Below are 27,821 nucleotides of genomic sequence, written 5' to 3' on the forward strand. Positions count from 1 at the left end.
GGATGAAGCAGTCACTGATTTATTTGACCGGCTTGATAAGAAGGTTACACCGATTCCGGCAATTTTGGCAGAAACCTTCAGGTCATTGAGTGCATGCCGGAAAATAGGTGAGGGCAGATTTATTGGATGTGCACAGCTTCTACTTGTATGGTTTCACAGTCACTTTTAGAAGGTGGATAAGGTTTCGTATCGGGTTTTCTCTGAAAATTATTCACCACTAAAGGAGATAGTAGCTACGCCGAGGAGAGACGACATTTCAGAGGAGAAGTGGATGGAAATTCTTCAAAATCTTCAGGAAGAAGACGTTGAGTGGAGAGCTCATTGGTTGCTTCCAAATGAGATCCTATATAGGTGTGGTAATTTCGATTGGGTTCCACTACTTGGGATTTGGGGAGCTATTGGATATGCCCCATTATTGGTGCTGAGATAGTATAGGTCAAGACAATTTATACCTGCGACCCAAGGGATAGCTGATTGTGAATTTTCGTACAAAGATGATGGTTATAGAAAGAAGATTCAAGAGATGTCTAGTGCGTGGAAACAGATTCGCTGAATGAAAAGGGTTAGCTGTAGGTCCGATGACAACTCCTGAGTATAATGAATGGTGGGGTAAGAGAATCAACAACAATATACCCAAGGTAAGTCAGGAAGGTCGCCAGCTAATAAAGGAACATTTGCGAGTTATCCCTTCTGAGTTGGAAATCATAAGACAAGATTTTGAGAGAAGAAATGTGACTTTAGAAAAGAAGATAGAGCAAATGGAGGAGGAAAAGATGAACTAGAGATTGGACATAGATGTTCAGATGCTTGAAACTGAAAAATTAAGGAAAGAGAAAAATAAGGCTGAGGAGGAGTTGGGTAGTCTGAAGACGGATTATAAAAAGTTGCGTCTGGCAATGAGAATTACCGGGCTGGAAAAAATGTCAGAATAGTGGCGAGCAGAAATTCGAGAAGAAAAGGACAAAGTCGATAAATGGGAACAGAAATTCCAAGAGATGCAGAGGTGAAACGAGGCTTTAGAAAAGAGTTTGTCAGAAAGCCAAAAGGAAAAATGCGAGTTAAAGGATAGGGTGATCGTGTTGGAAGGATCTCTTCGTCAGTATCAAAATTGAAATTCTGCAATAGAGTTGAAAGCAAGCTTGAGCAAGATTGAAGAAATGAAGAAAAGAATCGAAGAGCTAGAAACGGCACTGCAAAATGGTGAGATCCAGATCAAGCACTTGAAAGCAAATGAAAGTCGTAATAATGAACAGCTCCGCTACTTTCAGAGTCAAGTTAGGAACAGAGATCATCTTATGGAAGAAGCCGTGGTCCAGATTTGAGAAGTAGCTGATCACATATAGACTTTAACAGTACAGGCTGACATGCTGAGTGTGAAGTATGAATTAGAATCGGATCGGGGGCAAGAATTAGCTTTGTTACTTAGAAAGATTAGAGTTCTTGGTACTAAGGCAAAGTCTTATTTGTAATTCACTTTATGTAAAGAAATTTAATTTCTAGTAAAGTTTTCTTAAATGGAATTGAATCAAGATTGATGCCTTTTTTGCATTCATTTCATGCATTGCATTACTTTATATGCATTTAAAATATTAAAATATTCTAATTAATTTAAATCACTCCTCAGTTAATCTGGAAACCAACCAGCCTACTAAACTCTGCTACGGAACTCGATTAAAAACTAGGGACATGGATCAAAGGACGGAAAAGCTAGAACAGTTCCAAAAGGAAATGCAGGAGCAACTTCAATAACAAATGAATGAGCAGCAAAAAATATAGACAAAATGATGGAATCTCAAGGGAGTATGATGGCTCAGTTAGCTCAATGGTTGAACAAGGGAACTGATAAAGGAAAAGGCTCTGTGGTCAATGTTGAAGAAAGAGACAATGAGGGACCTGTCTATCCTCTAGACTTTACCTCCCAACAAGTTGAGATATACCCGCGTACGTCCTCTGTTACCATTAATCCTCAGCAATTTCAGGGCAACGCTGCAACGCTAATGAATCTTCAGGCAGGATTAGGCTCTTACCCCGGAGCCAACCTTGTTAATCCTGCTATCCTTGATTTCGATGAGACGGCTGGAAAGGAGAAAATGAATGATGAGTTGCCAAAACAGTTAGAGGAAAAGTACAAATGGTTGGAAGAGAAATTTAGAGCGATGGAATGTACGGAGAGCTACTATGGGATGGATGCTAAAGAATTGAGCCTGGTTCCGGATTTAGTACTCCCTTACAAGTTCAAAATGCCAGAGTTTGAGAAGTACAACGGAACTAGTAGCCCCGAAGCTCATATTACCATGTTCTACAGAAGAATGACTGGTTATGTCAATAATGACCAACTCCTGATACATTACTTCCAGGATAGCCTCACAGGGGCAGCATCCAAGTGGTACAATCGATTGAACCGTACCCAGATTAAATAATGGAGAGATCTAGCACAGGCATTCATAAAGCAGTACAGCCATGTGACTGACATAGTACCTGATAGGATCACTCTGCAGAATATGGAAAAGAAACCTGGTGAAAGTTTTAGGCAATACGCACAGAGATGGAGGAAAGTTACCGTACAGGTTCAGCCATCTCTTCTAGAAAGAGAGATGACGATGCTTTTCTTAACACATTGAAGGCCCCATTTATTACACATATGTTAGGAAGTGCTACTAAAAGCTTTTCTGACATAGTTATGAATGGCAAAATGATAGAAAATGCTATCAGAAGCGGGAAGATAGATGCGGGAGAAAGTAGCAAAAGGTCGGCTTCGAAGAAGAAAGAAAATGAGGTCAATAATACAAGTTCATATTTAAAGACGATTACGGTGAATTAACCGAGAAAAGTGGCTCTTAACCAACAAAGATTATCAAAACGAGGATCCGACACAAGGAAAAATACGGAGAAGCTTCAATTTACGCCGATTTCGATATCGTATATGGAATTATATCAGAATCTATTCAATACACATGTGGTTTCCCCTTACCACTTGAAACCTCTACAGCCTCCATACCCAAAGTGGTATGATACAAACGCACAATGCGATTATCACGCAGGAATCGTGGAGCATTTTATAGAATATTGTACGGCGCTCAAGAAGCTGGTAGAAAGACTTATAAGCATGGGTGTCGTTAAAGTGGATGATTCACCCAGTATAGAGAATTCGTTACCTAATCAAAATGAAAATGGAGTGAACATGATAGGAGGTAGCACGGGTAGGAAAATCAAGAGAAATATTGTAGAAGTAAAGATTCCTTTGAGATGGATCTAGAAGAAGATGGTAGAAAGAGGGTTGCTTGTATTGAATTCAGAAGGAAGCTTTGAAGGGATGGAAAATTACTGTGAGTTCCATCATGAGGAAGGACATGAAATTCAAGAATGCACAGAATTCAGAGCCTTGGTTGAAGGCCTGATGGATAACAAGGAAATGGAGTTTTATGAAGAAGCTAAGGAGGAGGGGAGTATTTGCACATCCGAATCCACAAAGGTTCCAAGAGTAACTCAGCCTGTGGTCATCATCTCGCGACCAAGGAATGATGAAGTGAGAGCGCCAGTAATGCCAAGGATCATAATAAAGAAACCTGCAACCTTTTCTTACTAAGATAGTAGGAAGGTTCCGTGGAACTATGAGTGCAATACAACTGTCCCTGGAATGGAGACTACAAAGGACCAGGATGTGAGTGCTGATCCAGAACATGTGAAAGGAAGGGCCATAATAGTGGAACAATAGGGGAAAATAGCTAAGCCTGTGTTGTCTATCAACGAGCCAGTAAAGGAGGAAGAAGCCGTGGAATTCCTTAAATTCTTGAAGCACAGCGAGTATAATATTGTCGAATAGTTGCATAAACAACCGGCTCACATATCCGTACTAACCTTGCTCTTGAATTCAGAAGTACATCGAAGTGCGTTGATAAAGATGTTAAATGAGACATATGTGTCCAATGATATTTCTGTCGGCAAGTTAGATCAGTTGGTCAATAATATCAGTGTTGATAATTTCATATTCTTCAATGATGATGAAATACCTTCTGGGGGTGTGGGATCTACTAAAGCTTTGCATATCACCGCACGATGCAAGGGGCATATTTTGCTAGGAGTATTGATTGACAATGGATCAGCTTTGAACGTGTTTCCATTATTCACACTCAACAGGCTTCCCATAGGCAGTTCGCACATGAAAACATGCCAAAATATGGTGAGGGCGTTTGACGGTACAGAAAGAAAGGTCATGGGAAGAATTGAGATACCCCTACTAATTGGCCCAACAGTTTATGAGGTAGATTTTATTATGATGGATATCAAACCTTCCTACAATTTTTTATTAGGAAGACCATGGATACATTCGGCAGGGCAGTACCATCATCATTACATCAGAAGCTGAAGTTAGTGTCAGAAGGTCAGCTAGTGACAATAAATGCCGAAGAGGATATAATAGCAGCTGTATCCAATAAGATGTCGTACGTGGAGACTAATGATGAGTCAGTAGAATGCTCATTTCGATCTTTGGAGTTTGTAAATACGGTATTTTTTCTTGAAGGAAGCAAAATTTTGGTGCCTAAATTATCCAAAACTACAGAGATGGGTTTGCAGTTGTTGGTAGGAAAAAAGAGCTTTACCTGGAAAATGGCTGGGGAGATATCTTCAAGAGAGGATTGAGGTGCCAGTACTAAAAGGAAAGCAAGATCACTTTGGCTTAGGATACAAGTCAGACAGAGGACAGAGAAAGAAGGAGCTAGAAAAAAGACACGAAAGAAGAAGGACGCGTATAAGTGGGGAGGAAACCAAATGGGAACCAATGATAATTCCACACGTATCCAAAACATTTGTATCTGGAAGAGTTATTCATGCTGAGAGAAAGATACCGGTTGAGGGAAGCATTGAAGAAACTTTGGGAAATATGCACATCAATGCCATTCATGAGCATGTGAATGAGGAGAGGAGCTGGTTAGATATTCGTCCTTATGAGCCTGGGAGTGTTCTAGACACTTGGACTGCGGAAGAAATACCTAAAGTCTTTAGAACTGTCTCAGAGTAATATTCAGAGCAAACTTGTTGTTTTATCCTAGAAATAACAAGAACTCTTTTGTGAAATAGGCTTATGTTTGAATATCATTATTTTAATAAAACATTTATGCAATTGTTTCGAGCAAATATTCTTTCATTCTTTCCATACAAGTAAATATATTATTTCATTTATAATCATTGCACAAGTAATTGTACATAAATTCATACATTCTTCTGTAACCGTATTAGGTCTCTGTATATCAACGACGTGAATGACGCAGCTACGAACTCAGAGTGTCCTTTTGAATGAAACATGTGTTTAGAGGGATCGCACGAATTTGAAGGTGATGAAGATTATGGTTTATCTCTGGACTTGTTGAGGATGGTAGAACAAGAAGAAAAAGAAATCCTACATCACAAAGAATCAGTAGAAATTGTGTGCTTGGAAGAAAGAAAAGAGGTGAAAATTGGAACTGAGATTTCTGCAAAGACAAGACGATACCTCATTGAATTACTCTAAGAATTCAAAGATGTCTTCGCGTGGTCATACCAGGATATGCCCGGATTGAGTATTGACATTGTAGTGCATCGCTTACCTATAAGGGAGGATTGCAAGTCAGTTCAACAGAAGCTCAGAAGAATGCGGCCTGATATTGTGCTTAAAATAAAAAAGGAGGTCAAGAAGCAGTTTGATGCTGGGTTTTTACAGGAGGTCAAATATTCTGAATGGGTAGCCAACATCGTTCCAATTCCCAAAAAAGATGAAAAGGTACGAATGTGCGTGGACTACAGAGATTTGAACAAAGCAAGCCAAAGGACAATTTCCCATTGCCACATATTGATACTCTGGTCGATAATACAGCGGGATATTCGCTGTTTTCTTTCATTGATGAGTTCTCAGGATATAATCAGATAAAGATGCATCCGGAAGATATGGGAAAAACTACATTCATTACTTTGTGGGGAACATTTTGCTATAAAGTAATGTCATTCGGATTGAAGAATGCGGGAGCAACATATCAGAGAGCCATGGTAGACTTGTTTCATGATATGATGCACAAAGAAATTGAGGTGTATGTTGATGATATGATCGTCAAATCCAGAACAGAGGAGAAGTATGTACAGGTCCTAAGAAAATTGTTCTTAAGACTAAGGAAGTTTCAGCTCAAGCTCAATCCGACGAAATGCACTTTTGGAACCAGGTCAGGAAAGTTGTTGGGCTTCATAGTCAGTGAAAGAGGAATCAATATTGACCAAGACAAAGTCAAGGCAATACGAGATTTACCACTACCACGTACTCAGAAAGAAGTTTGAGGTTTCTTAGGAAGACTGAATTACATTGCTCGGTTCATTTCACAGTTGACCGAGAAATGTGATCTCATATTTCGCCTTTTAAAAAACATAATCCTGATGTCTGGAATGAAGAATGCCAAAAAGCCTTTGAAAAGATAAAGCAATACTTATCCAATACTCCAGTGCTGTTACCACCTAGCCCAGATAGACCCTTGATTTCGAATTTGACAGTGTTCAATAACTCCATGGGATGCGTGCTGGGTCAACATGACGCGACTGGAAAGAATGAAAAGGCGATATACTATCTTAGTAAGAAATAAATTGATTGTGAAATGAGATATCGCCTATTGAAAAACTATGTTGCGCCTTGATTTAGACAACCAAGAGGTTGAGGCAATACTTACTCTATCACACGACTTGGCTAATTTCAAAATTAGACCCTTTAAAGTATATGATGGAATCAACGGCATTGAATGGAAGAATGGCTAGATGGCAAATCTTGCTCTCTGAGTTTGATATCGTATATGTAAGTCAGAAGGCCATCAAGGGGAGTGCGATAGCAGATTTCTTGGCTAGCAGAGCTTTAGAAGATTACGGGCCTTTAGACTTTGATTTCCCGAATAAAGATTTGATGTATGTGGCAAATGCTAAAGAGGATCCCCAAGAACATTAAAACACTAGAAGTATACAGAGACTCAGGATTGGTAATATACCAACTAAGAGGGGAATGAGAGACAAGAGACCCTAAGTTGATCCATTATCGGAGATTGGTTCTGGAATTGATCGAAGAATTTGACAACATTACATTCTGTTATCTCCCACGGGAAGAAAATCAGATGGCTGATGCTTTGGCCACTTTAGCCTCCATGATTAAAGTGAACAGATTAGAGGACATGAAGCTCATTCAAATTAGTATTTATGAGATCTCGGCCCACTGTTACAACATTGAAGAAATAGAGAATGATAATCGTCCCTAGTACCAAGATATATTACTATATGTGAAAAATCACGAATATCCTGATCAGGCAACGGAGAATGATAATAGGACATTGAGGAGATTAGCTATTGACTATGTCCTAGATAGAAAGATCCTATACAAAAGGGGAAAGGATCGAGTACTGTTGAGATGCGTGGACGCTGTAGAGGCTAAGTAAATTTTAGAAGAAGTCCATGAGGGTGTTTGTGGAACGTATGTCAATGGATTCACAATGGCTAGATAGATCATGAGATTTAGATATTACCGGTACACCATGGAAAGAGATTGCATCAATCATGCCAAGAAATGCCATAAATGCCAAATTTACGGGGATAAAATGCAGGTGCCTCATTCACCTCTTCATGTTTTGACTTCTCCATGGCCTTTCTCCATGAGGGGTATGGATATCATTGGACCAATATCACCGAAGGCTTCTAATGGACATCGTTTCATTTTTGTGGTTATTGACTATTTCACTAAGTAGGTAGAAGCAGCCTCATATGCTAATGTCACGAAGTCAGTAGTCAATAAGTTTTTGAAGAAAGAGATCATATGTCGATATGGAATGCCTGAAAGAATCATATCTAACAATGTGCTGAATCTGAATAACAGTACAATAACAGAAGTCTGCAGTCAGTTCAACATCAGACACCATAATTCGTCACTGTATCGTCCAAAAATGAATGGTGCAGTAGACGCGGCCAACAAAAATATTAAGAAGATTTTGGCGAAAATGGTTGAAACTTACAAGGATTGGCATGAGAAGTTACCATTCGCTCTTCTGGCTTACCGAACATCTGCCAGGACTTCTATTGGGGCAACACCTTTTTCTTTGGTTTATGGAATAGAAGCAGTTTTACCTATTGAGGTTGAAATTCCTTCTCTCTGGGTATTTGCTGAGCTAAATTTGGATGAGGCTGAATGGATCCAATCTCGGTATGATCAGTTGAACCTGATTTTAGAGTAAAGACTAAAAGCTATTCGTCATGGTCAAATGTATCAGAAGCGAATGATGCGAGCTTATAATAAGAAGGTTCGTCCCAGAGAATTTCATGAGGGGGATTTGGTTTTGAAAAAGATCCTCCCTTTACAAAAAGATTTCAGAGGGAAATGGATGCCAAACTGGGAAGGTCCTTATGTTTTGAAAAAGGCTTTTTCTGGAGGCGCTTTGATTTTGAGTGAAATGGATGGCAGAAATCTTCCGAATCCTGTACATTTTGATTCGGTCAAGAAATATTTCACTTGAAGGAATGAAGGAGTCAAAGTGAAAACCCGCGAAGGGCACTCTGATTTCCTAAAAAGAAAAAAAAAAGATGGAGAGGCCAAGGTGAAAACTCGAAAAGGGCGCCTTGAGACCAAAGGGGGTTTGAGTTGAAAACCCGAAAAGGGTGGCTCAAACACTGTTAGATTGGGGTATATGGTGATCTTGCTACACTTAAGTCAACAAGGAAAGGATATACGACGTTTTGGGGCATCGACAAAGTGCTGTAAATCCCCTAAACACATGTTAAATTCAAGATGGTTCTTGGTTTGCGCGGAGAAGTCCAAGCAGCGATATCCAAGGCACCTAGTCTTCATATAACTTGAACCGAGTTTGTTTTTTCTTGTAAATACTTCATTTTTCGATGTTCTTGAATACTTTTTCTTTTCAAGACACTTGCTATCAATAAATTTCTTTTCTATTGCTCGAGTTATCCCTTGAATTAATTTATTTCTTAGTCAGTATTTTGATCTTTGAGCAAGCATGTTGCATTAGAATAATGATTAATGGACTAAAAAAACTTTCACAAAAGAAGTTTTGCATATTACTCTTGGAATTTCTAAATAGTTTAGAAACCTGAAGCAGGACTATTTGTTCAGGACGAGCCAGGTTTAAAAGTCTAAGAAGGAAAAAGACTGAATTAAGACTGTTCTTCCAGACTTTGTTGTCTAAATATTGAATGAGATGACAAGTCTTGATTGGTGACAAAGCTTCAATCACCAAGGAGTAGGAAGAAATTCCCTCTAGAAGGAAAACTCTTCATTTATGCATGAGCATTTGGTAGGACACCCGGGGAATGGTGTAAAAGAGTTTCATGATCTGCATCCTTGAATTACGATAGGAGAGTATTGAGAAGAGTCAAACTTTCCTACCATTGGGTTACAGTGGAAGGAGGATGGTACAAGTTCTGCGTCCTAGTGGATTGAGCTTTGAAGTTCACAATGGAGGGCAATTTGATTGAGTGTTTCTTTGGTGATGTCAGCCAAGCAAAAGGTGTCAGCGACAAAACCTTAATAAACTTTAAATAATAACTTGACTGATAATTCTCGAAAAATGACATTCTACATGCATTCAAATGTCATTCATACATATCTAGTTAGGAGCATTGAATTCATTTTGATCATAACATCCTAATCACTAGGCATAATTAAGTTCATAGAATAGATTTTTACAAGTCATGTTCCCTAGAGAACAGATCGAAAGCCAATGATCCTATCTCCCTGAAGTTGCAGTGGAGCGGACTAAAACCACAGATCTTATCTCTCTGAAGTTGCAAAGAGCAGATTGCATCTAGTCTTATCTCCCTAAAGTTGCAGTAGAGTAGACTAAGCAAGCAAGTCTTATCCTCCTGAAGTTGCAGTGAGGTAGACTGAAGATGGCAAATCTTATCTCCCTGAAGTTGCAGTGGAGCAGATTAGAGCAGATAATCCTATCTCCCTGAAGTTGCAGTGGAGCGGATTAAAACCTTGGATCTTATCTCTTTGAAGTTACAGAGAGCAGATCCCATCTAGTGTTATCTCCCTGAAGTTGCAGTGGAGCAGACTAAGTAAGCAAGTCTTATCCTCCTGAAGTTACAGTGGGGCAGACTGAAGATGGCAAACCTTATCTCCCTGAAGTTGCAGTGGAGCAGGTTAAAGCCGATAATCCTATCTCCCTAAAGTTGCAGTGGAGCGAATTAAATCTTTGGATCTTATCCTTCTGAAGTTGCAGAGAGCAGATTGCATCTAGTCTTATCTCCCTGAAGTTGCAGTGGAGCAGACTAAGTAAGCAAGTCTTATCCTCTTGAAGTTACAGTGGGGCAGACTGAAGATGGCAAACCTTACTTCCTGAAGTTACAGTGGAGCAGGTTAAAGCCGATAATCCTATCTCCCTGAAGGTGTAGAGGAGCAGACTAAGTAAGCAAGTCTTATCCTCCTGAAGTTGCAGTGGTGCAGACTAAATATGGCAAACCTTATCTCCATGAGGATGCAGTGGAGTAGGTTAAAGCCGATAATCCTATCCCCCTGAAGTTGTAGTGGAGTGGATTAAATCCTTGGATCTTATCTCTCTGAAGTTGCAGAGAGCAGATCACATCTAGTCTTGTCTCTCTGAAGTTGCAGTGGAGCAGACTAAGTAAGCAAGTCTTATCCTCCTGAAGTTGCAGTGGGGCAGATTGAAGATGGCAAATCTTATCTCCTTGAAGTTGCAGTGGAGCAGATTAAAAGTTGATAATCCTATCTCCCTGAAGTTGCAATGGAGCAGACTAAGTAGAGCAGATCGCATGAACATCATTTTCAAGTTGCAGCAGATCAAGCTGAAGCTACAAGTCTTATCTCCCGGAAGTTGCAGAGGAGTAGATTGAAGTACTAGGTCCAGCACGACCGGGCAAAATTTGGCATTTTTAAAGTCTTTTCTCCGTTCTTGTTAGACAATTTAACCCTACCTGAACTACGCCGTTTTAGAGGAGAAGGGAAAATTTCCCTTCCAGCCCCTTTATGTAATTCACGTGTTTAATTTAATCCTTTGGGTTTTATTTATTTGCGAATATACCCCAAATTTTTATATTTGTAGTTCAATTTAGTCTCTTTTAATATTTTTTTCTTAAATTTAATTAACTTTAATAAAGTAAGTATTATTATTTTTTTAAATCTATATATATACATTGATATTTATTTTTTATACATGTACATATTTATTTTTAACTAATATTTTTCATATTTATAAATACATATATTTTTTTAAGGTAGATATTATTTTTAATATATTTTACATGTATATATATATTTATTTTTTTCTCGAATATTCTATTATTTTTTCATATACATACGCGCATTTCTTTATATTTTCGAAAATGCTTAAATGGATATTTATATCTTTAACACATATATTTAAAAATTTTATATATGTATATTTATATTTTTTTTTATTTTCATAAATGCATTATATAAATTTTATAATTCAAATTTTATATGTAAATCATGTATTTTATTTCTCATAATTCCAATGCATATGTTACGCGCTCTTTTTTTATTCATTTTTTTTGTTTTTTGTTTATTTATGTTTTCATATTTTTATTTATTTGATACTTTGCATGTTATTGATTTTGTTTATTCATTTATTCATTTTATTTCTATGCCATTGTAATATTTATTATTGCATTGTATATTTAATGTAGCATCACATCATATTTTTTTACTCGATTTCAAACTTTTCAAAATTGAGATAATGCTTGTATTTAGGATTTTCAAGGAAATTGAGTCCTAACGTATTGGGTTCCGATTTTCTTCATTAAATCTAACAATCGAGCATTTCTCTTTAATCAAAAAATAAGAACTCATTATTGGGAATTCAACACGCTGTGTCCTAACGTATTGGATGTGACGCATTGATTTCTCGAAATGAAGAGTTTTTCTAAAAATTAATAAAGGAAATATTCCAAGTTTGGGATTTTGGAGGAATTGTGTCCTAACGTATTGGGCCGCGATTTCTTAAATCTTGAATAAATGGATATTCTTTTAAATTTTTATTACACGAGTATTCTGGCCTAATTCATTTTTGAGGAAATTAGAATGTTGTGCCCTAACGCATTGGGCGTGACATTTTCTTTCTCTGAAGTGATAAGGGTCTTAATACGTAACGTTTTTAAGTTTTTGCTAAGGATTATATTTTTCAAATTTTCGACATTAAGACATTAATTAATTAACTAGGTACCAATTTTTGGGCGTTATGAGGGTGCTAATCCTTCCTCATACGTAATCGACTCCCGGACCCGATTTTCTAAAATTCGTAGACCAAAGTCGTTTTTAGGTGACCCAATCACTTCTTAATAAAAGATTGGTGGCGACTCTAAACTTTTATCGACAACTAATTTTTGTAATTTTTGTTTTTTTAAATAAAAAATGATTTCGACACTAACAAAGAAAATCGAAACCCAATACGTTAGGGCTCAATTTCCTTGAAAATCCCAAATATCGAATATTGCATTATTTTAAAATCCTTTGAATCAAAAGAAAATGATTTTAATGTTTTGACGAAACCAAAATATATATTTTTTAAGAGGTATGTTAAAAAGTTAATGTACAATATGAAACAAATACTTTAAATTAAATTACATGTATATGTATTTACAAAATATGTTTATATAAGTATACAAAAATCATGAAAATAAAACTATAATAAAATATATACATGCATTTTAATATATATAAGTATAATATATTAGTAAATTATGAAATTATGGATATATATGTATATATAAAAAAAATGCGGAAAATATATTTATAATAGTTTTGAATAGTGTAAGAATATATATATTATAAAGAATGTATAAACATATATATAGATTATAAAATATGGAAAATGTATAAATATTATAAAATATAAATCTATATACATATATATATATAAACACTATGAAAATAAAATAATAATAATCATATATAAAATATGTATATGTAATAAAAAAACATTTGAAATATATACACATCTATTATAAAATACATATGCGTGTATATAGGTAAGTATAATAATAATAAATAATATAATTAATAATAATAATAATAATAACAAATAATGCAATAATAATGATGCAATAACAATATTAATAAAATAAACTAAAAAAGCATAAAACGAAAAATTAAGGATTAAATTAGAAATAACTAAAATTTTAGGGGCAAATCTGAAATAAATAAAACAACAATGGATCAAATAGAACACGCAATTAATAGTCGAGGACCAAAAAAGAAATTAGTCCCTCCTTCCAAAACGCTGCACAGCAACACGGATTAAATTGAAACAGTAATAAAATATGTTGCGAAATTTAAAAGAAATTAAAAAAATAATTTAAAAACACTATAAAAATAGGGGGACCAATTGCGCAAATGGCCCATTTTGAAGAAATACGCTGATCCCCCCGGGTCAGATCGGGTTGCACACGGGCATGGCCTATACGGCACCGTTTTGGGGTCACTGAAAAAGGCCCCAAACGACGTCGTTTTAAGCCCTATAAAATCCCAATTTAAAAAAACCCTAAATCATTTTCCCTTCTCTGCCATTTGAAGTTGCGCCGTGGCCTTTCCTCTCTGCCATTTCAGACCCCTCTTACTCCAATGACGACGAAACGAAGAGGTCCTCCGGCCACACTCACAATGGTAAGTTCACTTTTCCCTTTCCTTTCCATTTTATGCACAAAGCAGTAAATCAAAAAAGAAAAAAATGAAACAAAACTAAATAAGAGATCACCTTCTGCCAAAACTTTTCCTTTTTCTTCTATTTCTTTTCAAAAAATGTTTTTTTTTCCTTCAATTCTTCTTTTTTACAAAAACCGATTGGCCCTTCTATAGCTAAATCCTTACAACTCAAATAATAATTTTTTTTAAAATATTTTCTTCCCCTTTCATTTTCCTTGTTGTTCGTGGTTTATTTGTTTCAGGTACGTACACGTGTGGGGGTTGCTGCGACGTGGGGCGTGCACGGCGCTAGAGGTTGCTGCGACATGGGGTGGTTGCTGCTAACTGCTGCTTAGGGTTAGGCTAGGGTTAGATTTGGGTTTGGGGTAGTGACTTGGGCCTTATTGGGCCAAATGTAGTTGGGTTGTGTAAATAGTTTTGGGCCCCGGGCAACAATTGGGTATTACAGCTGCCCCTCTTTGCTCGTTGTCATCTAATGGGAACATAGCAAAGACTCTAAAAATAACCAATTTTGCTCGATCATACTGGACCTTGGTGCTCCTCTTCTTCAAGTAGCCTCATTCCATCCTACTGCATCTTCAGAGGTATAGGAATTGGTGCTTCGATCCACTACACTGCAACATCAGGGAGATAGGATTTGTACCTTATAGCTTCTCGAAAGAACAAAATTTTCTATCTTTAGTCTGCTCCACTGCAACTTCAGGAGATAAGACTTGTAACTTCAATTTATTCTGCTGCAACTTTAAAGATAAGTCTGATACGATCTGCTCTACTGCAACCTCAGAGAAATGAGATCTATCATTTTGATCCGCTCCACTGCAACTTCAGGGAGATAGGATTATTTTCTTCAATTTGTTTAACTGCAATGTTGGGGAAACAAGATTCGCCGTTGTGACTTCAATCTATTCCACTACACCGCCAGGGAAGTAAGATCCACCATTGTGGCTTCAATCTTTTTAATTGCAATGTCAGGGAAACCAGATCCTCCATCGTAGCTTCAATCTGTTCCACTGCACCATCAGGGAAGTAAGATCTGCCGTTGTGGCTTCAATCTTTTTAATTGCAATGTCAGGGAAACCAGATCCACCATCGTAACTTCAATCTGTTCCACTGCACCGCCAGGGAAGTAAGATCTGCCGTTGTGGCTTCAATCTTTTTAATTGTAATGTTGGGGAAACCAGATCCGCCGTCGTAGCTTCAATCTGTTCTACTGTACCGCCAGGGAAGTAAGATCCGTCATTGTGGCTTCAATCTTTTTAATTGCAATGTCAGGGAAACCAGATCCACCGTTGTAGCTTCAATCTATTCCACTGCATCGCTAAGGAAGTAAGATTCGTCGTTGTGGCTTTAATCTTTAAATTGCAATGTCGGGGAAACCAGATCCGCCGTCGTAGCTTCAATCTGTTCCACTACACCGCCAGGGAAGCAAGATTCGCCGTTGTGGCTTCAATCCGTTCCACTGTAATGCCAAAGAGATAGGATTCGCTGCCCACAGCCTTAATCTGCTCCACTTCAGCTAATCCAAGTCTTAACGCCAGGGAGATAAGATTCGCTGTCGTGGCTTCAATCTGCTCCGCTACAATGCCAGGGAAGTAAGATTCGTCGTCGTGGCTTCAATCTTTTCCATTGCAACGTCAAGGCGATAAGACTGATGTCTTCGATCTGCTTTGCTGCCAGTACAGGAAGGCAAGATCTGCCATTTTCAACCTACTCCACTACTGCTCAGGAAGACAAGGCTGGTATCCTCGATCTACTTCGCTGTCAACACAGGAAGACAATATCTGCTATTTTCAACCTACTCCACTGCTGCTCAGGGAGATAAGGCTAAAGTTTCACCGGTTTGTTCTCTGGGGAACATGACCTGTATAATTCAATTTATGAACCTAATTATACCTAGTGATTAGGATGTCATGATCAGAATGAATCAAATGCTCCTAACTAGATGTGTATGAATGACTTTTGAATGAATGCAGAATGTCATTTTTTCGAGAATGATCCCTCTTTATCAGTTAGGTTATCAATACTCGAAGTTTATTAAGGCTTTATCACTGACGTGCTACAACGCATTTTTGCTCGGCTCGCATATCCAAAGAAACGCTTCATCAGATTGCTCCCCACTGTAAACCTCAAAGTTCTCTCCATTAGGACGCAAAATTTGTACCATCTTTCTCCCGCTGTAACCCAATGGTAGAAAAATCTGGTCTTTTCTCAATCCTTTCCTATCACAACTCATGGATATAGAATGTGAAACTCTTTGGTTCTTTACACCATTCCCAATGTGTCATACCAAATGCTCATGCACAAATAAATGCTTTCTTCTCCAATGAAACCTCTTTCTATTGCTTGGTGATCATTGCCTGCCTGTTCATTGAAGCCTTATCACCAACATGACATCTTGTCATTTTGGTCAATCAAGGCTATGACAACAAAATCTGAAGGGATAGTCTCAATTTAAACTTTTCCTTCTTAGATATTTCAACCTTTAAACTTGATGCGTTCTAAACAATAGTCCTGTTTTAGATTCATGTATTATTTAGAAACTTCTAGAGTAATATGCAAAACTTCCCTTGTGAAAGTTTTATTAGTCCATTAATCATTATTCTAAAGTTTTATTAGTCCATTAATCATTATTCTAATGCAACATGCTTGCAAAAAGATTATAACGATAGATAAAATAGAATTAATTTGAGAGCATATCTTGAAATGAATAAATTATCAAGAATATTAAGAATAAAAGAGGAATTGATTGGAAACGCATATCTTGAAAAAGAATGAAGTATTCCAAGAACAACAAATTCAAAATAAATAGTATGAAGATTAGGTGCCGCAGATATCGCAGCTTGAACTTCTCTGTACAAACTTCCTGAAAACCATTCTGAGTTTGACATGTGTTTAGGAGATCTACAGTACTCTGTCGATGCCCCAAGACGTCGCGTACCCTTTCCTGCTGATTCAGGTATAGAAAGAACACTGCATGCCTCATTCTAATCACTATTTGAGCTGCTCTAATCGCCTCATGCCCCATTTTGATCAATATTTTAGCCGCCCTTTTCGGGTTTTCAACTCAAATCCACATTTGGTCACAAAGTACCCTTTGCGGGTTTTCGCCTTGGCCTCTCCCTTTTTTATTTTTCTTTTTCTTTTTCATCATTTTTCTTTTTTCGATTTTGCTTTTTTATTTTGATTCTAATTTTTTTCTGATCTTTTATTTTTTTGACTTTTTTATCTGATTTTTTTCAAATTTTTCTTTGATTGAATTTGAACTCATAGGATTAGGCAAGTCTTGGTTATCCTTTTCGATCAGAATCAATGTTTTTTTAGATAAAGTCTTCCACACAAGATCTTCTACTTTCACTTTGTATGCAAAAGATCATCTTTGGTATCAGGTTTCTCTTATAAAACCTTATGGGGAGAAATTTAACTATGACGAAAAAAACTTTGGATCTTCCTCTTCAATTAGGATGAAATCTAACAAAAATATGAAGAAATGGTAACTTGACTTCAACGGGCAAAACTATGATAAGCCAGAGAAGAAGGCATTGCCCCGGTAAAGAATTCTAACTGCATCGTTCATGATGTTAATCTTGAACATACTATAAATTTTTGACGTCGTGCTGTTGCTCAGATTACAATATCAGTGCTTAACCCGGGAATGTCCTGGTATGACCATGCGAAGACATCTTTAAACCCTAAATTTAACTCAACAAGGTCTTTCTTTGTTCCTCTGGTTATGCACATCCCCTTAAGGTCACAATCTACATTGCCTCCTCAGGAGGTAAAATTTGATTCTCTTCTTATTCTACCATCCTCAACAAGTCTAAAGATAGGCCACGATCTATGTCATCTTCAAAGTCATGAGATCCCACTAAACACATGTCTCGCTCAAAAGGAGATTCTAAATCTGTAGCAGTGTCATTCATGTCATTGATATCCAGGGACCTATTGTAGGTACCAAAGAATGAAAGAATGATTATGAATGAATTTATGAATAATTATTTGTACAATATGATTATGAATGAAAGAATGATTTGGAAGAAAAATGAAATAATCGTAAAGAATGAAAAAATATTAGCTCAAAAATGATCACAAGGATGTATTAAAATAATGACGTTCAGACATGAGCCTATTTCACAAATGAATTCTTATTGCCTCTAGGCTAAAAGCAACAAGTGTGTTCTGAACATTACTCTAAGTAAGCTCTAGATACTTCAGAGATTTCTTCTACAATCTGATTATTTAGAACACTCCTAAATTTATAAGGGTAAATACCTAACAAGGTCCCTTTTCAATCGTGTCTTCACGTACAGCATTGATGTGAATGCTTCCCGACACTTCTTCATATATCGCATTCACCCCATTATCAATGTGATTGAGTAACAGATTTTCTACACTAGATGAATCATCAAATTTGAAAATGCCCATATTGATGAGTCTTTCAACCAATTTCTTGAAAGTAGTGCAATTTTCTATGGAGTGTCCTACAATTCCTACATGGTATTCACATTGGGTGTTTGCATCATACCATTTTAAGAATGGAGGCTGCACAGGTTCTGACTAGAACGGAGATACCACATATGCATTAAATAGCTTCTGGTACAACTCCCCATATGTCGTTGGGATGGGTGTGAACTGGAGTCTTTCAGTATTTTGTCTCAAGCCTTGTTAGCTAGTGGTCACGGCCCTCGGCTAGCCTATAGTGACCAACTTGGAATATCTTCTACTTACATTATTCATTTCATTTCCATTTTCCCTCGAATTTGACCTTTTGGTGTTTTCTCCCGCATCTATCTTTCCACTCTTTATGGCATTCTCAATCATTTCACCATTCATAACTATGTCTGAGAAAATTTTTATGGCACTTCCTAGCATGTGTGTAATGAACGGGGCTTTCAATGTGTTGATGAAAAGTATCATGATTTCTTTCTCTAGGAGCGACGATTGAACTTGTATAGCAACTTCCCTCCATCTCTGAGCATATTGCCTAAAACTTTCATTTGGCTTCTTTTCCATGTTTTGTAAAGTGATTCTATCAGGAACCATATCTGTCACATGACTGTATTACTTCATGAATGCTTGTGCCAAATCCCTCCAAGAACTAATCTGGGTATAGCTCAATTGATTGTACCACTTAGATGCTACCCCTGTGAGGCTATCTTGAAAGCAATGTATCAATAGTTGGTCATTACTGACATATCCAGTCATTCGCCTACAAAACATGATGATGTGGGCTTCAGGGCAACTGGTCCCATTATACTTCTCGAACTCTGGCATCTTAAACTTGTAAGGGAGCACCAAATCTGGAACCAAACTCAAATCTTTAGCATCAATCCTACCATATCTCTCAGTGATTTCCATCGCTCTGAACTTCTCTTCATCTATTTCCATCTTTCCTCTCATTGCCTTGGTAATTCCTCTTTTTTTTCTTTTCTGACCACCTCATCAAAAACAGGATTAGCAGGATTATTCTCGGGGCTAGAGCCTGATCCAATTTGGAAAATTACTAACCTCGAAGCCTCAGCCTGAAACTGCGGAGGCCTGATTGTGATAGAAGATTTGTGCGGGTATACTTCAGCCTGAACTTGTACATGTGGAGGAGTAACGCCTGGAGGAGAGAGAGGTCCATCATCACCTCCCTCCTCAACATTAGCCATAATGCCCTTTCTTTTATCTTTTCCTTCAGTCAACAATCGCGTTAACTGTGTCATCATACTCCCTTGAGATTCTACCATTTTGTCCCTCATTTTCTGCTGAATCTTCTCGAGCTGTTCCTGCATCTGCTGCTGAAGTTGATCCTGCATTTCTTTTTGGAACTGCTCGAGCTTTTCCAACCTTTGGTCCATATTTTGATTTCGCTCTTGTACCGTAATGGTGTTTGGTTGGCTGGTTGGTTTCCAGGTTAACTGAGATAATTTTAATCAATTAGGATCTTTTGGTGGTCTTTAATGTATATGATGTAGTGTAATGAAAATGCATGAGATAAATGCAAAAAAGAGACGTTCATTCTTATTCAATCCCGGTTAGAAAACTTTACTAGAAGACAAATTTATTTACATAAAGCGAAAATATATACGGCATCGCCCTTATACTCCAAGAAACATCGATCTTTTTCTTCATTCGTATTTTTAAGATAAATCTCATAAATTTCCAATGGATGCCACTGCTAGCTCCTTTTTGCTTGATCCGGGTCACAACTCCTTGTTCACTTATGCTCATTAGCTTCTTTTAGAAAAGTTGGGACGTTTGATGACTCTTGAATAATCTTCGTCTACTTGACTCATTTGGCAATGAAACCAGGACGTGTACTCCTTTGTTAGACTATTTCCCTTTTTGCATCACGTTTTCTTGGGCTATATTCGGGCAATCGTATTGTCTCACTTTATCAAGAAATTCGTTTTCTATGACAAGCTCTCTATTTAGCAGCCAAACGTGAATCAAAACCTCTTTTCTATAATGAAATGTCATGCAGTCAAAACAAAACACAACAAGTTAGTATCAGGTATAAAAATTAAAACCAATACAATCAAGAAGTAATAAAAAATCCTAGTCAGGTATCTCCTAAAGTTCAGAGTAATTCTACCTAAGGTGAGTTCCTAAGGTTCACTATATGAAGTTTGACTTCTAGAGTAAAGGTACTCGAACTAGCAGATTCCTCAATCCTCACCCATTACGGATGTATCCTGAAAGTTATCCACTATCCTGCACGGAGGTGACAACCTCACGAAGGAGAAGCTTCTCACTCCCACTTAAAGGGGTAGAAATGACCGACTTATGAAATGCGAAATGCAAATAAACTAACAGACTTAAGCCAATCAAACAAACGTATGACAATGAAAGCCAATAAATGAAAAGGGGAAACCATGATTTAAAACAAAATTTATTTTTTCGACTAAAAGACAAAAAGTAATCAATTTACAGCTCGACTCTCTAACCAGTCCCCAGTGGAGTCGCCAAGCTGTCGAAACAATTTTTTTGAAAACAAAAAAAGTTATCGACTTTAAAAACAAAAATTGGAGTCGCCACCGATCCTTGATTGAGGTGTGATCAGCTCACCTTAAAAGCGATTTTGGTCTGCGAAATTTGAGAAAACAAGTTTGGGAGACAGTTGCGCACGAGAAAGGATTAGCACCCTCGTAACGCCCAAAATCGGTACCAAATTGATTGTTTAATGTCTTGGTGTCGAAGGTTAAAAAGATTTATAAAAAACTCAAATGATGAAATCTGAAAAGGATAATCAATTGTTTAAGTCAGACGAATAAATCGAGACCCAATACGTTAGGGTACAATTACTCAAAATCCCCAAACTTTGAATATCGCTTTTATTTTATAAGAAAATCTTCATTTTGAGAAAGCAATATGTCATGCCCAATACATTAGGACACACCAAATTAAGTTCCCGAAAATGATTTTTATGCTTATGCATTTTGAATAAAGAATATTCCCAGTTATTTAGGACTAACAAAGAAAATCGAAACCCAATACGTTACGACTCAATTTTCTCGAAAATCCCAAATATCGAATATTGCATTATTTTAAAAGCCTTTGAATCAAAAGGAAATGATTTTAATGTTTTGACGAAACCAAAATATATATTTTTTAAGAGGTATGTTAAAAAGTTAATGTACAATATGAAACAAATACTTTATTTTAAATTACATGTATATGTATTTACAAAATATGTATATATATAAGTATTCAAAAATCATGAAACTAAAACAATAATAAAATATATACATGCATTTTAATATATATATAAGTATAATATATTAGTAAATTATGAAAATATGGATATATATGTATATATATAAAAAATGCGAAAAATATATTTATAATAGTTTTGAATAGTGTAAGAATATATATATTATAAAGAATGTATAAACATATATATACATTATAAAATATGGAAAATGTATAAATATTATAAAATATAAATGTATATACATATATATATATAAACACTATGAAAATAAAATAATAATATATAAAATATGTATATGTAATAAAAAAACATTTGAAATATATACACATCTATTATAAAATACATATGTGTGTATATATGTAAGTATAATAATAAATAATATAAGAATAATTATTAATATGAATAATAATAATAAATAATGCAATAATAATGATGCAATAACAATATTAAAAAATAAACTAAAAAGCCTAAAATGAAAATTAAGGATTAAATTGGAAATAACCAAAATTTTAGGGGCAAATCTGAAATAAGTAAAACACCAATAGATCAAATAGAACACGCAATTAACAGTGGAGGACCAAAAAGGAAATTAGTCGCTCCCTCCAAAACGCTGCGCAGCAACACGGATTAAATTGAAACAGTAATAAGATATGTTGCGAAATTTAAAAGAAATAAAAAATAATTTAAAACACTGTAAAAATAAGGGGACCAATTGCGCAAATGGCCCATTTTTGAAGAAATGCGCTGATCCCACCGGGTCGGATCGGGTTGCACACGGGCATGGCCTATACGGCACCGTTTTGGGGTCATTGAAACAGGCCCCAAACGACGTCGTTTTAAGCCCTATAAAATCCCAATTTTAAAAAACCCTAAATCATTTTCCCCTCTCTGCCATTTGAAGTTGCGTCATGGCCTTTCCTCTCTGCCATTTCAGACCCCTCTCGCTCCGATTATTACGAAACGAAGAGGTCCTCCGGCCACACTCACAATGGTAAGTTCTCTTTTCCCTTTCCTTTCCGTTTTATGCACAAAGCAGTAAATCAAAAAAGAAAAAAAATGAAAAAAACTTAATAAGAGATCACCTTCTGCCAAAACTTTTCCTTTTTCTTCGATTTCTTTTCAGAAAAGGTTTTTTTTCCTTCAATCCTTCTTTTTTACAAAAACCGATTGGCCCTTTTATAGTTGAATCCTTACAACTCAAATAATACTTTTTTTTTAATATTTTCTCCCCCTTTCGTTTTGCTTGCTGTTCGTGGTTTATTTGTTGCAGGTACGTACGCGGGTGGGGGTTGCTGCGACGTGGGGCGTGCACGGGGCTGGAGGTTGCTGCGACGTGGGGTGGCTGCTGCTAACTACTGCTTAGGGTTAGGCTAGAGTTAGATTTGGGTTTGGGGTAGTGACTTGGGCCTTATTGGGCCAAATGTATTTGGGCTGTGTAAACAGTTTTGGGCCCCGGGCAACAATTGAGTATTACAGCTGTCATATATTACTATTTTATCTTATAATGTATTATTTTATTTCTTTTTAAAATCCAGTATAATGCATATATTTTGATGCTTTTTATTTTGTAGTATATGTTTTTTAAAAAAATTCATTTTATATATATTTTTATGTTTTAAAGATTTATATGAAAGTATTTTTTATATAATATTGTTTTATATGTACATGTGCAATTTTTATTAAAATACTTTTATTCTTTAGATATATTATTGATTTGTTTAAACTACTGAAATTGTTTTATACATAAGTTTTCAAAATATTCGGTTTTCAAGATTCTCGAGGAGATTGTGCCCTAACTTACTGGGCTTCAGTTTTTTTCGTTGAATTTAAATAGCTGAATATCCTTTTTTTTTCAATAAAATCATAAACATTTCAAGATTAAAACTTACTCTCGGGAATTCAAAGGGTTATGTCCTAACTCACAGGATACGATATTTTGTTATCGCGAGACGTGTTTTTTTAAAAACCAAAGCAAATTAGTGCGTGGTCGTCAAAATTTCAAAGAATCGTACCTTAACTTACGAGGTTTTGATTTCTTCATAGAAACAAGATGACCAAACTTTTTAGTTTTCAAATTAATAAATCTCAATAAAGATTTTAAAAGGAGAATCGTTTTTTTTAATATTTTTCATTCGACCTTAAGACATTAAATAATTAATTCGGTACCAATTTTGGGCGTTACGAGGGTGTTAATCCTTCCTCGTACGTAACTGACTCCCGAACCTATTTTTTTAAAACTCGTAGACCAAAATCATTTTTAGGTGACCCAATCACACCCCAATAAAAGATTGGTGGCGACTCCCAATTTTCGTTTTTAAATCGAAACAATTTTTTTTAAAAAAAAAAAGGTTTGGACAGCTTGGCGACTCCGCTGGGGACCCTCGAGAGTCGAGCCATAAATTGATTAATTTTTGTCTTATGGTCAAAAAATTAAAATTTGTGTTAAAATTCATAATTTCTCATTTGCATTCAATTTCATTTCCATTATAGTGTGCTTGCGTGGTTGGTTTAAGTTTGTTAATGTATTTGCATTGCATTACATGATTTGGATGATTTTACCTCTCTATGTGGGAGCGAGAAACTAGTCCTTCATGAGGTTTTCACCTCCATGCAGGATAGTGGACTGCTTTCGGGATACATCCGTACCTATGTTTTCATGAGATTTTCATCTCCGTGCAGCCATAGGGAAATGTATTCCCCTGAACCGAACTCGATCTATATGAGCCTATAATGGGTGAGGATCGAGGAATCTACTGGTTCAGGTACCTTTTCTCTAGAACCAAAACCACATATAGTGAACCATAAGAACTTACCCTAGGTAGAACCACACCAAGCTTTTAGTGGTCACCCAAATAGGCGTTCTATTTATTTTGGCTTTGTACTAACTTGTTTCGTCTTGTTCTAATTGCATTACATTTGCATCTTAGAAAAGAGGTGTTGATTCAAGTTTGATTACTAAATTAGAGAGCTTGTCATAGAAAACGAATTTCTTGATAAAGTGCAAAATAATATGGTTGCTTGAATGTATTCCGAAAAACACAAGAAGGGTGATGGAGGAATATATGACTTTACTTCGTGGCTTGAAGATTCAAGCCGATTATTCAAGATTTTTTGATATTCCAACTTCCTTAAAGAAGCCGATGGGCATTACAAGGATAGGCAGACAATGGATCTCAACCAAAATCAAGCAAAAAGAGATAGAGGAGGCACCCATTTTGAAGAATTCGCTAGGTTTATCTTAGAATCCGGATGAATAAAGAGAATATGTATTTGCCTAGAGTATGAGGGCAAAGTCGTATATATATCCACTTTATGTAAAGAAATTTGTCTTCTAGTAAAGTTTTCTAAATGTAATTGAATCTGAATCAATGTCTCTTTAGGCATTCATTTCTTGCATTTGCTTTACATGACATCATATGCATTAAAATCCATTGAAAGAGTCTAATTAAGTAAAATTATTTCAGTTAATTTGGAAAACCAACACCCTTACAGTATCTAAGCAAAGACTAGAGAAATGGAACAAAGATTGGAGCAATTAGAGCGAATGTAAATACAGATGCAGGAACAACTGACCAAATTTCAACAGGAAATGAGAGATATGATGATAAAATTACAGAGAACTAGGACGAGCCAGTTAAACCGGTGACTTGCTGGAGAGTTAGAAAAAGGAAAAAACTCGGTGGTCCACTGTGGGGTTGATAATGAGGATCTTGCCTATTCCCTAGGTTGTACTCCAATAAGTGTCCAGGTTGAGCCAGATGCACGTCCACAAGGGGCACTCTTTACTATCAGGCCCCAACAATATCAGACTAGTACATTGGCACCGACGAATTACTCGACAGGCCCAAATTCTAATCTAAGAGGTAATCTAACTAATCCTGTTGCCCTTGATGATCTAGTAGAAACAAAACAGGCGAGAATAGAGCACCCAGATATTGTAAAAGCCCCAAGGAAGAAAGGGAATAAGGTGGATAATGCAAGTAGGTACAACAGGGGCTACTCAAAACCAATCACTGTGGGGCAACCAAAGACAAAAACCACCAGACATCAGGCCCCTTTAAAGCAAGAATCTTACATAAGGACAAATATAGGAAGGCTTCAGTTCAAGCCTATACCGATGTCGTATAGAGAGCTATATTGAGGCTTATTTGATGCACATGTGGTATCCCCTTTCTACTTGAAACCAATGCAGCCCTCATTTCCTAAAGGATACGATGCAAATGCCCAATGCAAATATCATGCAGGAATCACGGGGCATTCTATAGAAAATTGCACTGCCTTCAAAAAGCTAGTTGAAAGATTCATCAATATGGGCATTGTTAAGTTTGACGATTCATCCAGTGCAAAAAATCCACTACCCAATCACATTGATAATGGGATGAATGTGATGTATGAAGAAATATTGGGAAGTGTTCACATCAATGCCATAAACCTGGCTGAAAGAAAGACCTTGTTAGAAATTCGCCTTTACGAACCGGGGAGTGAGCTAAATAATTAGACTGCGGAAGAAGTCCCTGTAGTCTTTAGAACTTATTAAGAGTAATATTCAGAACATTCTTATTGCTTTTAGCCTAAAAATAATAGGAAATCCTTTGTGAAATAGGCTAATGTCTGAACGTTATTATTCTAAATACATCCTTGCACTCATTTTAAGCAAGTATTCCTTTATTCTTTCATTTGTTTGAGATTGTCTTCCAAATCATTCTTTCATTACATTTATAATCATATTGTACAAACGATTATTCATAAATTTATATATTCTTTGTATATTCCTTGGTACCCGCCGTAGGTCCCCAGATATCAATGACATGAGTGACGCTACTACAAACTTAGAATTTCCTTTCGAACAAGACATGTGTTTAGAGGGATCACATGACTTTGAAGATGACGTAGACTGTGGTGTATCTCCGGACTTGTTGAGGATGGTAGAATAGGAAGAGAAACAAATCTTACCTCACAAGGAGTCAATAGAAATTGTGAGATTGGAGGAGGGAAAAGTGGTGAATATTGGAACTGACATTACCACAAATACGAGGTGAGACCTCATTGAGTTACTTCAGGAATACAAAGATGTCTTCGCATGGTCATACCAGGATATGCCAGGATTAAGCACTAACATTGTAGTGCACCGCCTTCCTATAAGAGAGGATTGCAAGCCAGTTCAACAAAAACTTCGAAGGATAAGGTCTGATACTGTGCTAAAAATAAAAGAGGAAATCAAAAAGCAGTTTGATGCTGGGTTCTTACAGGCGATCAAGTACTTTGAATGGGTAGCCAATATTGTCCCAGTCCCTAAAAAAGATGGGAAAGTAAGAACATGCGTGGGTTACATGGACCTGAACAAGGCCAGCCCAAAAGATAATTTCCCATTGCCTCATGTTGACACTCTGGTGGATAATACAGCAGGCTACTCTCTGTTTTCCTTTATGGACGACTTCTCTGGATACAATCAGATAAAGATGCATCCTGAAGATATGGGAAAGACCACATTCATCATCTTGTGGGGAACGTTTTGCTATAAAGTGATGCCGTTTGGTTTAAAGAATGCTGGGGCAACATATTAAAGAGTCATGGTAACCTTGTTCCATGACATGATACATAAAGAAATTGAGGTTTACGTTGACGATATGATTGCAAAATCCAGGACGGAAGAACAACATGTGCAGGACCTGAGAAAGTTATTCTTAAGACTGAGAAAATTCCAACTCAAACTTAACCCAACGAAATGCCCTTTCGGAGCTAGGTCAGGAAAACTGTTGGGTTTTGTAGTCAGTGAAAAAGGAATCGAGATCGACCTAGATAAGGTCAAGGCGATACGAGATTTACCTCCGCCACGTACTCAGAAGGAAGTTCGAGGTTTCTTAGGGAGATTGAATTACATTGCTCGGTTCATTTCACAACTAACTGAGAAATGTGACCCCATATTCCGTCTTTTGAAGAAACACAATCCAGGTGAATGGGATGAGGAATGCCAAAAAGCTTTTGACAGGGTAAAATAGTACTTGTCCAATACTCCAGTACTATTACCACCTAGCCCCGATAAGCTACTGATACTGTATTTAACAGTGTTTGACAATTCCATGGGATGTGTGCTAGGCCAACATGATGAGACAAGAAAGAAAGAAAGAAAGGGTGATTTACTATCTTAGTAAAAAATTCATTGATTGTGAAATGAGATACTCGCCTGATGAGAAATTGTGTTGTGCTTTGATCTGGACGACTCGGAGACTGAGGCATTACATGTTATACCATACGACTTGGCTAATTTCAAAATTAGATCCTCTAAAGTATATGATGGAGGCGATTGCTTTGAATGGGAGGACGGCCAGATGGCAGATTTTGCTTTTTGAATTTGACATAGTCTATGTGAGTCAGAAGGCCGTAAAAGGGAGTGCAATAACTAACTTTCTAACTAGTAGAGCATTGGAGGATTACGAG

General features: G+C 36.7%; 1 pseudogene; it reads left to right on the plus strand.

The window, feature by feature from the left end:
* Positions 1-995: 995 nt before the first annotated feature.
* On the plus strand, positions 996-25,881 carry LOC121218425 (uncharacterized; annotated as a pseudogene).
* Positions 25,882-27,821: the final 1,940 nt, after the last annotated feature.

Source organism: Gossypium hirsutum, chromosome D06 (genome assembly GCF_007990345.1).
Source record: "Gossypium hirsutum isolate 1008001.06 chromosome D06, Gossypium_hirsutum_v2.1, whole genome shotgun sequence".
NCBI classification, from domain to species: domain Eukaryota; kingdom Viridiplantae; phylum Streptophyta; class Magnoliopsida; order Malvales; family Malvaceae; genus Gossypium; species Gossypium hirsutum.